Below are 18,032 nucleotides of genomic sequence, written 5' to 3' on the forward strand. Positions count from 1 at the left end.
CAGGTCTCAGCCTCCCATATGCTGGGATTATAAGTGTGTGCCACCAGGCCTGGCTCGAAAACTTTAATGCATTGTTGGTGGGATTGCAAATCACTTTGGTAAACAGTATGGAGGATCCTCAGAGGAATGGGAAGAAGTTAATCATATGATCTAGCAATATCATTTCTGGGTATCTCTTCAAAAGAATAGAAACCCAAACTACCAAACTAATAATATGTGTATCTATGTTCATAGCACACAATTCACAATTGCCAAAATATGGAACCAGCCAAGATGTCGATCAATAGATGAATGGATTACAAAACTATGGATACGTACACAATGGAATTTTACCCAGCCATAAAGAATTACAAAATTATGTTATTTATAGGCAAATGGATAGAACTAGAGTACATTATGCTAAGTGAGATTAGTCAGTCACAAAAAGTAAAAACTCAGATTCTCTCCCTAATATGTGGAAGATAGGAAGAAAATAGGTCATAGGAGAAACTCTAAATGAGAAAGACGAAACCTTAGATGAGCAAATAAGGAGAAATAACCGAGGGGGATGGGAGGGGAAAGAGGGAAATTCGCTAATGTACATGATGGACATTAACAAACATATCAAAGGATCACTAAACTGAGCATGAGAAGGAGGGATGGGGAAGGTAATACAATTGGAAATGGGGAAGGCTAAATGAGTGATGTGTGCATGTATGCCTCTACCATCTTGTACACCATTAAGATATATGACAATAATACACCCAGAAAATAAAATGAGTAAAGTCTATAGGAAAATGTGAAAGTGTATTCTCAATGAACTTTAAAAATCTTAAGTAGGATGCACAAACAAAATTAACTATACAATTAGTAAATTGATAACTCCTGTTTGATTTAGACTGGAAACTTATCATCATCATTCCAAGTTATAGGAGCTGAGCTTTTAAAAATGTGCAGTTAACTGGGCATGGTAGTGCACATCTATAATCCAAGTAATTAGGAGGCTGAGACAGGAATATTGCAGTTTCATGGCCAGCCTCAGCAACTTAGTAAGGCCCTCTGGAACTTAGTGAAATCCTGTTTGAAAATAAAAAATAAGTGCATGAGGTGTAACTCAGAGGCAGAATTTTCCTGCATTCAATCACCAGTACCATTAGAGAGGAGGGGGCATGTAATAAGCATATCTGGTAGAAATGCTTAATGCTAGAAAGTGTATTTGTCAGTGCTATAATCAAACCTACTCTGCTCTGGAGGATATACTGTTTCCATATTCCAAGGATATTTGTGATGCAAGTATACTTCAATCTGAAATAAAGACAATCAGTAGCTTTTCTCATAAGTCATGCAGATATATGACACTCATGAAGTATTATCTGTAATAGTTCATCACCATCCTGGATTCTGGCAAGTTTTCTTAATATGTTTGCACCTCTGAATACCTGGATGGACATTGGCTGTCACCATATTTAGTCAAGTTACCCCATTCATAATTTTATTTAAGTCATTTTCAATATAATTCCAAGCAGAAACAAAATGACTGACATTTTCCAGCAAGATCCAAGGCCCAGAAATCATATTAACCATTATGAGGTAATTTCAAAAGCCAAGCAAGATTTTCCTTATGTTTCTGAATTCATTCCTTTACCTTTTCTGAGAAATTAACCCTAAAACCATCAAATGTGCTCATAATAGCGAAATTTATTGCCCTTCCCTGAGGGAAGATCTTTTTTAAAAGTCTATTTCTCATAACAACCAAAGTGAGGTGAGGCAGAAAAAATTATTCCAATGCAGACTTTGAGCCACTGATCACATTAAAGTCATGGATGTATTTTGCATCATCTTTTCCAATTGCATAACTTTCATGGTAGGTACCATTTAAGCAATATAAATCTCCATATCCTATGATCCATTGAAGAGTATAAGATAGTAGAGTGGGGGTTGTATTTGCACTTTCCAATGCTTTAAATACACTGACTTGTAAAACACAAGGCCTAAGATTTCAAATATCTAGGCTGAAGTGTTCTTTTATTAAGTAACCTTTATTTATTTATTGATTGATTGATTGATTGATTGATTCATTCATTCATTGACTCATTCATTCATTCTGCTTCAATTTTTCAGTAACCTTATTTACTTATCCTATAGAAATAAAGATTATTTTTACTCTATCATTTACAACTTTTCCTCAAAACAAATTTGGAATAATAAATCTAAGTGTATCTCATATGCACTGAACATTATATATATATATTGTATATATCACAAATAGTTTATTTTCTTTATTACTTAGAAAAGACAAAATATTAAAAACATTTATATATATTTTCTGACATGCTGCACCATCAAGCTAATATGTTTGCTCTAAGAGTCTCTTAAACTTCATTATTTTAATAATTATGAAATTGTTCTTTGGGACATATTAATGAAATTGCTTGAATGTGGGACTGAAAAAAACAATAGCATGAAGATTCAATAATGTTGCTCTGTTAGAATGAGTTTTGGCCGGGCGTGGTCGCGCACGCTTGTAATCCCCATGCTTGAGAGGCTGAGACAGGAGGATCGCGCAGGTTCGAAGCCAGCCGCATGCGCTGGCTTAGGAGACCCTGTTTCCAAATAAAAATGTAAAAATAGGTCTGGGAGTGTAGCCCAGAAGTAGAAGGGCTTCCAGGAACCCCAGTACCACCAAAAAAAAAAAAAAAAAAAAGAATGAGTTTTGTACTCTGGCATCTTGAAAAAAAAATACTAAAGTAATAATTCAGATGTCTAAACAACCGTTTGATCTACTGCATTATCTGGACATCTATCCTTTCTTTCTTAATTAGCAAATACTGCCAAATAACAAAAGTATTATGTCGGTAGAGTCTTCCTTCTTCCCAGCGGTTTTAACAATTTTCATCCAGAATGTGGGGAGCAGAATGAGTTGAAAACATATTTCTGGATACCTCTGAGCACTTTTCCCAGGTTGAATCAATTGTTCTGAGTCTTACAGTGATGAAGTGTAAGGAATGAATACATCGATTACTTAATGGGCTCTGAACTTTCAAATATTTTATCCAGTCAAGCAGTTTCATGATTTTAATTTTCTTATGTAGGCCAGTCTCTTAATATTGAAATTTGTTTGCTTATAAATGGATTGTATTTCTTCCACAGAGTCTATGTATTTGGGCACTAGTTACAAATTTGCCCTTGCAAGATTTTGCTAGTGAAATTAAGCTAAGCTGAATCATGGATAATATAAATGAGTATAAGATCAGCAAGGGCAGAAGCAATCTTCATAATGGTCTGGAAGTTACAGCCCTTGGGAGATGAGATGGTCAGAAAAAGAACTCAGTTAAAGCTGATACAAAGGTAGCCAGTGTGAGCCTAAAGGGCTTCCTGGGAAATGTTCTCATTAAGTGATTGCTTTTAACTTTCTGGTTGATTGGAACTAAAAGGAAAACAAAAGCATATGCATTTCAATGTTAAGCAAGTTGTTTAAAAACATTTTCATTTAATATCTAGAATAAATAAATTCAAATGTAATTTAAAGCATGATGATGTCTATATTTTTTCTATTTAATATTGGGCAAGAGTTAGACAAATTTGGTTTTAGAAATTATTTTCTGAGAAAATTACATGAATGCTTTACTTAATATGAATGACTTATTTTTTCTTTAAGTGGTAATGCTTTAGTTAATGTTATAATTTTGCTATTTTATTTTTTATTCTGTAAATAATTCTTTGAAATCTCTTAAAATGTTGAAAAATATACAGTCACCAGTAGTTTATCTCAATATTTACAACCTATTTGATTAATGATAAAAGAATTTGGGGGGAACAATTACAAACTTTAATATACAATTAATTCAAAGAAATTACCAAGGTATCTTCTCAGGTAGAGAAGAACGGTGAGCTATAAAATGAGAGATAGATATTAAGGTAAGTGACCCTGTAACCCCAAAACTTCTGGATGATAAATACATTTTCACTTTGTTTTTCCATTGATCTTCTGAAATGTCTTTTACTGCAGCTGATATTAAATTAATCAGAATACATGGTACCATATTATGCTGTCTTATCTACTGGAGATGTTGAAGTTACTCTGTCTCTTTTTATCTCTGGTGTATATTAATTGAATCAAATGAATGAGCATGTATGAAAGTGAAAACTTGCTATTCCCTTTTTATTAAAATTGCCTCCGGATGTGGATTAAAGTGACTGATGGTGAAATTACTTAAAATACATTTTTACTTTTATAATAAATCTACTTATTCACACATATTTGCAAAGAATATTTTATCCATTCTACTGCATTGAGCAATCACTAGAAGAAAAAAAACCATGCTTTTAACATATACATATTAATGACCTCTATATCATTTCCAAGTGGTAAATGATTAAATTATAAGATGCAGTTGAAGTTTATCTCCCATGTAACATAGTTCCAGTTCTTCACTATTTTATTGGGTCTACTACCAAAAAAATCAAACTATAGCACTTCTATAAAAGCTATTTCTATTACTTTCATTAAGAATATTATACATATAACGTTCTTAATGAAAGTAATTTCTATAAATGTTAGAAAAAGTATAGTTAAGATATTTATCCACACTGATCCCTTTATACCTTTAGATTCTTAAGGAAATCATGAGAAAGAGACACAAAGATGTTTTAAAATGACCTGAATTATGAATGCTCCTGTGTTCCATCCCCAAACCTGCAAAAAAAAAAAAAAGTAACAATGACCTGAATTAAATGTAAAACTAAAAGCAAATATTCCAACTTAGAGAAAATTTTCCTCAAAGGTTATAAAGGACACAGTCTTATTCTCGAATAAGCACTGGATCAAGTTATGATATAGTCAATAGTCAATCTGTAGGAATCAACTATTGCAAAAACAGAAAAAAATCTCTTTTGTATAATTATAAAAATATAGCTCATTAAATGGAATGTTACAAAAGCTGAAATAAATCTCTCTTTTATATAATTATCAAGATATAACTCATTAAATACATAATTTGAAGATAAGCAATACCAGTCCTCCAGTAAGAGGACCTGCCATCACCAATGTCACATGAGATCATTCTTGTATTCATCTGAAAGTGGGAAGTTGACATCTATTTTTGCTTATTGACCTTGTTAAAAAGATCAAAAATCTCTTACCTGTTACAACAGGTAGAGTACTTTTGCAACTTGGATCAAGGCTTTCACTAAAGTTAGGCTTCTACCCTTCTACAGAAATTGAAAGACTTGCTCTCTTCCTTGATGTATACTGGTTCTTGATAAAAACATCCCTAGTTCAGAAAGTTGTCAGTTTTTGGAAGTATCATGTGGCCAAGAATTTCTTTTCATTGAAATGAAAAAATAATTGATAGCACAGAGGTGTTTTTTTATTTACTTGTTATAAAGAGCCAGTTTGAGATGAATTTTGATCCCATGAGATTGAATGAACAAGGGTCTAATATAATTCTCTAGCTTTTCAAATTTTCCTATATTTTTAATAATGACTCTTGGATAAAATGTATTAATCTCTATCTCTGCAATCAATCTCATTTTTAAAAAGTATTTGCAACAATTCAAAGTATTTTTCCTCTTAGTGGTATTGGGAGCTGAACCCAGGGGCATTCTGTTTCCAAGTTATACCCCCAATCCTTTTCATCTTTTGTTTAGAAACATGGTTCCATAGGTTGCTGAGACTCTCACTATGTTGCTGAGGGCATTTGTCCTCAAACCTATGATCTTCCCATCTCAGTCTCACAAGTAGGCATCCACCATCATCATGCCTGGCTCTAAGATTGTGTGTGTTTATTGCTGTTGTTGTTGTTGTTTGTTTGTTTGTTTGTTTGTTTTTAGTTTTCTTTTTCTTTTTTGTTATTGGGGGAGAGAAAGGCTAACATCCTCTGAAATTGTGCTTTTATATAGACTTTTGATAATTTATGGTGATATAAATTAAAAATATTAAGGCTGTGGAATTTTTCCATGCCTGTAATTGTCCAATAAAATTTTTAATCTATGAAGCTGGCAAATCCATAGATTTGTTAAGCTTTCCCCATATGAAACTCATTATAAGTTTGTGCAGTGAAAAAAATTAACAAATATGTCGTTTCATCTGTACCTTTGGGAAGTGTGTGTATAAAGTGAAAGCATTTAAAAAGTATGAAATTAAGATGCGTATGGTGGTGCATGCTTGTAATACCAGTACATAAAAAGCTAAGACAGAAGTATCACAGGTTTGCAGCTAGCTTCAGCTACTTAATGACGTCCTCCACAACTTAGTGAGGCCCTGTTTCAAAATAAATGATTAAAAAAAATAGGACTGGAGATTTAGCTCAGAGGTAGATATCAAATTATACTAGGTATTCAAGAAACATAGTTATATGAATATTTATTTAGGTGCTTACATGACAAAACATAAAAACATATAAAATCAATGTTGTCAAAGAAAAACTTGTACCAGACAGAATTCAAAAGATAGAGCAGATTTTATTCAAGGCTATTGAAGTAGGAAAGAAATGCAGAACACAGTCTGGGCACAACTTCACTGAAACAAAGAGTGGAAGGAATTTTTTTTTTTTTTTTTTTTTTTTTTTTTTTTTTTTTTTTTTGTACTGGGGTTCCTGGAAGACCTTCTATCTCCGGGGCTACGCTCCCAGACCTATTTTTTATATTTTTATTTGGAAACAGGGTCTCATACCAGCGCGGCTGGCTTCAAACCTGCAAGATCCTCCTGTCTCCGCCTCCCAAGCGCGGGGATTACAAGCATGCGCCACCATGTCCGGCCAGTGGAAGGAATTTTAAGAGCTGAAGCAGGAGAATTTTAAGCTATCTATGTTTACTAATTGGCTTTATGCAACGGAAAATAGACTTTCGTACAGTTTATGACAGGATATAGTTTTACAACATTCAGCAAGATCTCTACCAAAGTTAGGTTCCTACCTTTAAAAAAAAAAAAAAATCCTGGGTTGTTGAAAAATGGAAAGAAGCATTTTAAAAGATTTTTATCTCAAAGAAACAGAGAATTTGCAATTTTTCTAAAGTAAGTGCTCTAAAAAGAGCTTAGGATCTAGAGTTAGGACTAAACCTGTTTCAAACGCCTTTTAACTCAGAGGAAAATACAACCATCTTGCTCTACAAACATGAGCCACTGTAATCCAGCTAAAGTTCAGGAAATTCAGACAAGTTTACACGGAAAAAAAAGTGCTAAAGAACATATTTAAATTATCATTGCTTATACTCTTAGTTCTTACCAAGACCATCTTGCATTCTTTCTAGATCAGATAATTAAAAATGATAACTTACCATTTCAATAACTTGTGACTTGTGTTTTACAATATGAAAACTTTAAAGAATACTAAGTAAATCGGGAGTGATGACACACGTTTGTAATCCCAGCATTTGGGAGGCTGAAAAGAGAGGATCACAGTTCACAGACAGTCTCAGCTACTTAGTGAGGCCCTTTGCAATTCAGTGAGACCCTGTTTCAAAATAAAGAATACATAAAGGTCTGGGGGTGTAGCTCGGAGGTAGAGTGCCCCTGAGTTCCATCCTCAGTACTGCAAATAAAAGAATAAATAAATAAATAAATAAATAAATAAATAATATAATGCTAAGTTAAGTATCAAAGTATGGGATTTAATATTTTAACTTACTCTATAGTATGATTGAAATTAATACAAAAATCTGACTATATCTAACAAACTGAATAATGAAGCTTTACTAAAATGCCAGTTTGTTTAGGTACATGCATTACCTAGTTATTCAATTATTCTGGCAAAATTACAAACTGAGAAAGTTGAATCTGTTAAATTAAGAAGGTCATTGAAGTAATTAAGATTGGTGAAGCATATTATTAATACTTTACAGGGGAGGGTAATAATGCAAAATGTACCTGTTCTCCTATGTATAGGCTTTTATTCTCATTGGTATTTGTTTATACCGTAGGCAAAGTGTGTGTGTGTGTGTGTGTGTGTGTGTGTGTGTGTGTGTGTGTGTGTGTTATCATAAGTATTACTAAAAAGACACTTAGTGCATATTTTAATAAATAATACAATACTAGATTAACCCCAGATTCTTGATTTCCTCCTCCTCCTCCTCCTCCTCCTCCTCCTCCTCCTCTTCTTCCTCCTTCTCCTCCTCCTCCTCTTCTTCCTTCTCCTCCTCCTCCTCCTCCTCTTCCTTCTCCTCTTCCTCTTCCTCCTCTTCCTCTTCTTCTTCCTCCTCCTCTTCCTCCTTCTTCTTTTTTGGTGGTACTAGGATAGAACCCAGAGGACTTCTATCTCTGAGCTACACTCCCAGATCTATTTTATATTTTATTTGGAAACAGGGTCCTGATAAGATGCTGAGAGCCTCACTAAGTAGCTGAGGCTGCTTCGAGCCTGAGCAATCTTCCTGTCTCGGCCTCCCAAGCACAGGGATTACAAGTGTGCACCACCACACCCAGAGATATTTTCATCCATTAAGGAAAAATATTTACCCATAATCAGAATTTATCAAAATACAATGAGTATTTAATTAATGTGTATATAATAACTACTGTCTTAAAACAGATGCTTTAAATCATCACAAAGAGTAATTTTAAATATTTATATTAATTATATTGAGTGGTTCTTCCTTTTTTATGCTTGAATGGTATGTTTGATAGAATGAAAAAAACCTCTAATAACTATACTAAAAGAGAAAATAGCTAGAAACTTAGTAGACAGGACAAAGAAAGAAAAATATGGTGTGTACTTTAGTTATAAATCATGAAATTCACTTTATTGTGTGTCACTGTGATTTGAGTAGATATTTATAAGGAATTAAAATTCAAATTACTAATGTTTTAATAATATATTTTAAACATTAAATTATCAGTTTATCATTTACTACCTGTTCAGATGTTTATAACTATGTCAACAATACTGGCCTTCAAATTGGTATGAAGGAATGGAAATTTTTTTCTTTCATTTTATGTACAAGTGAATTGCTGAAACACAGGTATAGTTGTTAACTTTGATCACCTAAGCTGTTTAAAAGTATCTATAATATCAAAGTCACAGTCATACTCTAAAAATAGGTGAAAGTATTTATTTATTAGGTTTTGGTTTTACTTTTTATTTTTATTTTTTTGTTTTTTTGGGTTTTTTTTTGTTTTTTTTTTTGTTGTTGTTTTTTTGTGGGTTTTTTTTGGTGGTACTGGGGTTCCTGGAAGCCCTTCTACCTCCGGGCTACACTCCCAGACCTATTTTTATATTTTTGAAACAGGGTCTCTTACGCCAGCACGGCTGGCTTCGAACCTGCGCGATCCTCCTGTCTCTGCCTCCCAAGCGCGGGGATTACAAGTGTGCGCCACCACGCCCGGCTTGGTTTTACTTTTTAAATTTTATTAGTACATTTCAATTATACATCATAGTGACATTCAATTCATTAAAGTATATCCCAGCCCACGCCACCTCCTGCATCCCTACACATTTTAGTAAAATTGGTAATAATACCTTCATATATTGCCAATAGTATTATTTGAAGTCTTTTATCCTAAACTGTCCCTGTCTCTCTTTCCTCCCTAACTTCCTCCATCAATCCCCTCCCACTATTTATAGATCCTTCTTCCAATTAAAGTCCCCTGATGAGCATGGGAGTTTTGATCTGCTCTGTTTTCAAGTGGGCCTGTTCATCCCTCCTTAGGCAACCTGGTGGTCCCCTGCTCCCCACGGGAGGTTATCCTATTGATGTTGAACTTAATGTGGACACCAGATCTCTCAGCAGAGCACACTAATATCTTGGAACTCCTGGACTCAAGTGATCCTCCCACCTCAGCCTCCAGAGTAGCTGAGATTACAGGTACTTGTCTGTATGACAGGCTGAGGTTCATTAATTGAAATGCTACCTGTGGCTATGTATATACATGTGAATATAACATCCTTAACCTGCACACTTGGTATTGGCAGAGAGGGAAATGGGTAGGGGGTGCACCAAGTACTGTGTGAATATATGTTATATATCACTGTCAACATAATCTACATTAGGATATGAAACTATAATGTAGCATTAAAAATGTATAGAAAACAAATTAAAGTCCCCTATATTTCTTAGTTTCTCTATGCCATAACATCTAGAATATAAAACCTGCTAAAACCCATTTCTTGATTGGGTTGTTTGTTTTGTTGGTGTAGAGCCTTTTGAGTTCTTTGTATACTCTGGATATTAGCCCCCTATCAGAATGGTGGCTGGTAAAGATCCTTTCCCATTCTGTAGGCTTCCTCTTTAGGTTATTGATAGTTTCCTTTGATGAGAAGAAACTTTTTAGTTTAATGTTATCCCACTTGTTTATTCTTGCTTTAATTTCCTGAGCTTTGGAGGTTTTGTTGAGAAAGTTACTGCCTGTGCCAATATGTTGTAGTGTTGAACCTATGTTCTCCTCTACTAACTTCACCGTCTCAGGTCTAATTTCTAAGTCTTTGATCCATCTTGAGTTGATTCCTGTGTTAGGTGAGATATAGGGGTTTAGATTCATCTTTTTACAAATGGTTAGCCAGTTCTCCCAGCACCACTTGTTGAAAAGGCTGTCTTTTCTCCAGCGTATGTGTTTGGCCCCTTTGTCAAAGATTAATTGACTAAAGATGTGTGGGTTTGTTTCTGTATCTTCTATTCTAATCCACTGGTCAGTATATCTGTTTTTGTGCCAGTACCATGCTGTTTTTACTACTATTGCTCTATAGTATAGTTTGAAGTCTGGGATTGTAATGCCTCCTGCGTGTTTCTTGTTATTGAGAATTGCTTTGGCTATTCTAGGTCTTTTCTTTCTCCATATGAAGTTCATGATTGATTTTTCTAGGTCTCTGAAGAATGTCACTGGTATTTTAATGGGAATTGCATTGAACCTATAGATCAGTTTTGGCAGAATGGCCATTTTGATGATATTTATTCTGCCTATCCATGAGCACGAAATTATATCATTTGCAAGAAGATGGAAAGCCCTGGAAAGCATCATGTTAAGTGAGATCAGCCAAGCACAGAAGGAGAAGATACACATGTTTCCTCTAATATGCCCAAACTAGAAAACACAAAGGATACCAGTAGGACCCCAGATATTAGAGGGGAAATACTAGCTAAGTTTTAATGGAAAGATAGGAGAGGAGAAAGGCCGATCTTGATTAAGGAGCATCTTCACCTGAACATGTGTAAAATTATGAATAAGACATGGTTAACCTGGCCAACCATTGGTGGGAGGGGGAGAGAAAACGGGGGCGGGGGGGAGAGGGCACCAAATATAGTGTAAATGTATACTATTTATGTTCAATAAAAAAAAAATTGTTAAAAAAAAGCATAAAAAAGTGATGAACATAGTATTAGACAATTTATCTGCATGATTTGGTGACAGTTATCTTTTCCTTGTGCCATTTGCCTTTTGTGTATAAAACTAAGGACATTTTACAGGGCTTCAAACATTTAAAATATGATTGGTTTCTATAGCTTATTGTTACATATTTACATACATTTACTTGGAAATGATAAAAATTAATTTAAAAAGAAGTAAAGAGTATTCTTTTTAAAAAAAAAAAACCTGCTAAAACAATTTCTTTGTTATCTCAAATTGGAGCGGAGGTTTTACTATACTTGAACTTACTGGTCAAATTGGCAGCTTAGCTATGCAGAGTAATAGAGCACTTTCTAATTCCTCTTCCAGGAAATATGAATAAGTATGTATTTAAGCTTTTTGCTCTTTCTTTCCTGCTCCTCCTCTCTTCTTTCTCCTCTTCCACTTCCTCCTCCTCCTCTTTCTTTTCTTCAAAAGTAACTTCTTTCATTTTGGTTCCAGTTGTATACTTATTTTTATCATAAAGTAAATGATAGGACAAGTTCAATTAATTCTTATAAACTCTGCTGCACATAAGAAACGGGTATTTGTCAAAGAAATAAACATATGTAGGATAAGCTTGTTCTGGAGAATCTCTCAGAATGGTGGATAAACTGAGAAATAAGTGTCTATACAGATTTCAAGGTTATAGAATTTGAGAAGTGCTCCTTAATAAAAATGCTACAGAGGCAGGCGTGGTGGCGCACGCTTGTAATCCCCGCACTTGGGAGGCAGAGACAGGAGGATAGCGCAGGTTCAAAGCCAGCCACGCACGCTAGCTTAGGAGACCCTGTTTCCAAATAAAAATGTAAAAATAGGTCTGCGAGTATAGCCCGGAGTCAGAAGGGCTTCCAGGAGCCCCAGTACCACCAATAAATAAATAAATAAATAAATAAATAAATAAATAAATATAAAAATAAAAATGCTACAGAATAAAAATTTAAAATCATATATAGAGACTTTGAGAGGGCCTACACTAGTGATGAGCTCATGATATTAAGTTTTATTTATTTTATAATAAATCAGTTGCCAATAGTGAGCATCATACTGGTGTTTACATATATATATATATATATATATATATATATATATATATGTGTGTGTGTGTGTGTGTGTGTGTGTATATTTGTATATATGTATTATATACAAACGCGCGCACACACACACACACACATACATACACTTCTGTGACAACATAGAATACTTGCTCCTATACAGAAACATAGAATGCTTGCCCCTATACAGTTACCATCTCACAAAATATTAAAGGTAGGAACCTATTACTTCTGCCACTTATGGGAGTCAGTAGACTTCATTAAAGTAAAAAATCTGAGCTAAGCTGCCAGATGAGAAACAGTTTATGAGTTGTATAGGTGGAAAATAAAGAAAGCAATAGAAAATACACAAGGAAGTGCAAAAAGAAATGACAATGTATGAAGTTTTCAGCAAATAGTAATTGCATACATCATGGCTATAAACTGAAGAAGTAAGGCAAGTGAAAAAACAAGGTTAAGCTGTACATTAGACTGCTATCAATTAGAAAAGTTTTTGATTCTTATTGCCATGATAAGTTGGGCTGCTGTATATATTAAAGCAGTGAAATGCTTGAATAGGAAGTCACAGCTCTTTTCTTTGAACATTTCTAATTAAAATTATGTTTCATTTACCAGGAGTTTTGAGTAAAACATGATACTTCATTCCCATGTGCAACACAAATCATTTATTGTTAACATCTTTATGATGAATCATTGAGAGTATAAAAACTACCAGCCAAAATTGATATTAATTTATGTATTAAATATAAACCATGGAGAGAACATTATTTGTTAAGTGACTAGAAATCATTAAATCACTATGAAAATATTTATATTGCCATCTGATTTTTTCCAGTTTATATACATACTCTGATTTGCTCTGGAGAAAACTGCCAAGCTAATGACATTTAGAGTGAAGACGGAATCATCTGTCAGCCTTCTCTGTAATTCTCTCCAGGCCCTGGCTGACAAATACGTTTTCACATGCTATAAAAAATTGAGTACCAAAGCAATAAAAACATAACTTTAAAGGTCTGATAAAAGAGGTTGGAGCAAGAACATTGAATGTTAATGCTCCCCTTTCTGCCTCAACTTGTCTTATTCAATTTCACAAATTTTACAAAATGGAATAATTTTAAAAATTTTACAGAAGGACAGAGGGTAAAGAGAGAAAAGATATTTTAAAGGAAGATATAAATAATGTAAAAAGTAAATGCCTAAGTCCAAATGGGTTATATAATAACTAGAGTTTTGGCAGGTCATATTTCAATCTTGAATTCTTCTACAGTTGTCTGTGATTCTCTAACTCTTCATGAGCATTATTTTTTTTTCTATGTTGATACAATAATTGCAGCTGTTCCGGGTCTCACATATGTACAGAGAGAACCCATTAATTTCAGAATTCCCAGCAAGAATGAAAATTAATTTTATGCATTCCCAGTCCTTAATCAATGCCTCCTCAATGGAATACAAAGTACTGATTATTTGAAGCCAGTCCTGCCTTCTTTTCCCAGCTGAGGGCATGATCAATCTTCTGCAGAATCCATAGGGTGTGTGGAGATCATGAACTTCTGAACAAAAATATGGCACTGTTAACTTAGTGCCAAAAAATGGATTCTGCATCAACAATTGATTATGTAAATTATGCCTGCAGAAAATGAAATGCCATTGATTGATTTAAATTATTTATAATTTATCCTTTTTGTGTGGTACTGGGGTTCCTGGAAACCCTTCTACCTCCGGGCTACACTCCCAGACCTATTTTTATACATTTTTAGTTGGAAACAAGGTCTCTTAAGCCAGCAAGGCTGGCTTCGAACCAGTGCAATCCTCCTGTCTCCGCCTCCCACGCGCAGGGATTACAAGCGTATGTCACCACACCCGACTATAATTTATCTTTTAAAACCTTATAATGACTCAATTGTTCTTTGTGTATGCATGTGTGACAGTGTGTCTGTCCACAAAGTAAAACCTCATGTATAATGTATTATTTGCAGTGCAAATCTGACTTTGCTTTTTTTTTCAGAAAATTATAGAAACTCAGCAAACGAGTAAGAACCAAGACACAGAAATCCTAAATTTATAATTATTTTTCTCATGACTTAGTCTTGTGTGTCATGCCCCCATACAATATATTTCAGAATTAAAACTCCAGAATTATAAACTTTCTACAAATGTATTATTATACATATCATTCGGTACACGTGTACGTCTTTGCTTTACCCATATATGTGGTCATTATTTTATCTAGTCATGAGCTTTTACATTCTCCCTATTAATTATACTGAGCTTAATTCCTTCCTCTTTTCAAAAAGACTTTCTGAATGCCAAAATCTAGATTTCATTCCAGACCTCTAAGACTCTCAACTCCTACACTGTTTTGAAAGTTTTACTTATATGTTTTCAACTAAAGAACTATACAGAACAAATATGTGGATTCCACATGGATGAAAGAGCTTAATTAATATTTATAAAATGAAAATATATTACACTGTTCTAATAATGGCACATTGTGATGGTTGTTGATTCTCACTTACTGTGTTCCACTTCTGATTTATTTCATGTCTTCAAAGTCTACCATCTCTTCTTTTCCTTTATTTTTTTCTCAAGATTACTTCTCTATTTTTCCCCCAACTATAATACAATTATGGTCAATCATCCTATCTTACCCTCTGACTTAATGACCATAATGAAACTCAAGAATTTCACTGTTGGTCAACAGCTATTTATAATCACCCTGTTCATAGTAAGTCAGCCTGTCCCTTGATCAAAAAATAGCTTGATCTTTCTTTTCATAACACTGAGAATTACTACAAAAAGACTTACTTAGCATCTTTCCTTATTCATAAACTATGATATACATGATATCAAAGACCATATGGATCTATTAATCTCTGTAACATATAATGTATAAATATAAAAACAATAATTAAATTTCTAAGAATGTAAAATGATGGAGGTGATATATAAAGAGGATACTATGATGGGTTTTATTCTCTGAACTGAATTTTATTGTGTGTGTGTGTGTGTGTGTGTGTGTGTGTGTATGTGTGTGTTTTATACTTGGAATTGAATTCAGGGGTGTTCTATCTTTGAGCTATATCTGCATCTCTATTTTGTTATTATTTTTCTGAATTTTGAAACAGGATCTCTCTAGATTATCATACACTGGCCTTGACCCTGGGATCTCCCTGCCTCAGTCTTTCTAGTACTAGGAATATTGGCCACCATATTTAGCTTCTGAAATGAATATTTTAATGAAATAATTCTCCACCAAGGTGATTTTGCTTTTCTCCAATGATAGTTATCAAAATTGGTTTGATTTTCATTTCTAAGGAAGATCTCCCTAGCATCTACTGTGTATAAATCACATATGTTTACTTCTAATTTTAGAGTTAATATGGATAAACATAAAGAAAGAGTAGCCAGATACGTTACAATAAAATCATACACAATAATATCATCTAATGATATTAGAAAACATAAATATTAAGAGTTGGAAAGCTAGGAAGAAAGAGAAAAAGGAATCTGCATGTATTCAGCTTGTAAAATACTGAAAGTTATTATTTCAGAAAGACAAATAATGAACCACAATAAGCATTAGCTGCAGTGTTAGAAGCATATATTAGTCACGTAAAAAAGAGTAGAAATAGCCGGGCGTGGTGGCACACGCTTGTAATCCCCGCGCTTGGGAGGCTGAGACAGGAGGATCGTGCAGGTTCGAAGCTAGCCACGCGCGCTGGCTTAGGAGACCCTGTTTCCAAATAAAAATGTAAAAATAGGTCTGGGAGTGTAGCCCGGAGATAGAAGGGCTTCCAGGAACCCCAGTACCACCAAAAAAAAAAAAAAAAAAAAGTAGAAATATAAAGAAGCCTAATCAAATATCACTTGTAATTTTATTCATTAATGAAATGTCATTTGTTTCATAAATATGTGTCCAAGTTATTGTCAAATGGATGCATGTTTTTTCCAGAATAAAGAAATTAAAGGTTTACTTGATATAACATTCTACAAAGTATATTTGACAGAAAACTTAGTTCCATGTGATTCTTGAAATGAATAAGATGATTTTATGGCCATACAATTTTGACAAATGCTGTACCTTCTATCTTCTTGCAGATTCATAAAGTTTAAACAAAATGGAGAATTTGACAAGTCTTGCAGTACAGAAACCTGCTTGACTTTGCAGAATATTTACTGATGTTACTAACCACAGACTCCAACAACTGAGGCTGAGAAAGGAATAGGCTTATAACCAGACTTGCCTACATAGTAGAGCCTTCTGCAACTTTGTGAGATTCTGTTTCAAAATAAAGAATAAAAAATTGGGCTGGCTGGAGATGCAGTTTGGAGGTAGAGTGTCCCTGGGTTCATTACCAGTACTGCAAAAAGAAAGAAAGAAAAAGAAAGAAAGAAAGAAAGAAAGAAAGAAAGAAAGAAAGAAAGAAAGAAAGAAAGGAAGGAAGGAAGGAAGGAAGGAAGGAAGGAAGGAAGAAAGAAATGGGCAATTGAATTGAATAAACATTTCACACACAAAAAGAGATACAAATGGCCAATAGATGCATGAAAAAATGTTTAACATCATGAACAATCAGAGAGATGTAAATCAAAACTACATTAAGATTCCATCTAACCCAAATCAGAAAGACAATCATAAAGAAGTCAAATAACAAAAAGTATTGGCGAGGATATGGGGAAATAGGAACTCTTCTATGCTGTTGTTGATGTTTCATTTTTACTTCAAGTAAAGGGCTTACTAATTTTCCCAGGCTATCCTAAAATCAGTGGTCTTCCTGACTCATTTTTCTGAGGAGCTGGGATTACAAGTATGAACAACCATGCCTGGCTTTCAAGGTTTTTGTTTATATATTTTGCCTTGAACTATTCATTTTACACATGCAACCTTTGAACTAATAGTAAATACTTCATGAAAATATAAAGATCAGTAATTCCTATCCTCACCTAGCTCCATAAATACCAAGCCTTTTCATTAAACGTCTTATAGATACCTTTCAATGAATGGCTCATAATAATATGGAAACATCATGTCCATTACTTCTTCATAAATCTGTTTCTCCTGAGTATCCTCATATCCTCACTAAATTTGTAGTGAGAAAACACTGGAAAAAGACAATAAGGAAGAGTCCCCAGTAATCACAATGATGATATGATCCTGTAGTTCTACATTTCTAGACATTGTAGACTATCTTATAGAAAATGCAAGGGATAAGAAAGGGCTATTGTGATCCATTCTTAAGGCTGTTATGCTGTTAATGGAATTGTCCTTGGATAACCCTCTGTGGAGAAGTAGAAAACAAAAGCAAAACAAATGTTTAAGTTACAGAGAAAGTATTCAAGAATTAGGTGCCTAATTTGTAGGACTCCTTGTTAAAAAAAAAATTAAAACTTCAAATCAGCAAGAGTAAAGCTTTAACCAAATGTGGGTCCTTTCCAACAATAAGCCTCAGGGAACAGCAAAGTCCTCCTCCCTGGATGCAAGATTCATATTATGATGAATTAGTGAGCTAGAAATTACTCAGGTTCACATTCAAGGATAACTAAGTTATATTAAATATGAAAGCATTCATAGGGAAAAATGTAAAGAACATCAAAATAAATTAGTTCTAAATAAAAAATGACATAGATATCTTTATTTTTATTACCTTGCCCATCCTCTCTTTATCTCTCATTGTAATATCTACAGT

The sequence above is a fragment of the Muscardinus avellanarius genome (genome assembly GCF_963383645.1).
Source record: "Muscardinus avellanarius genome assembly, chromosome: 2".
NCBI classification, from domain to species: domain Eukaryota; kingdom Metazoa; phylum Chordata; class Mammalia; order Rodentia; family Gliridae; genus Muscardinus; species Muscardinus avellanarius.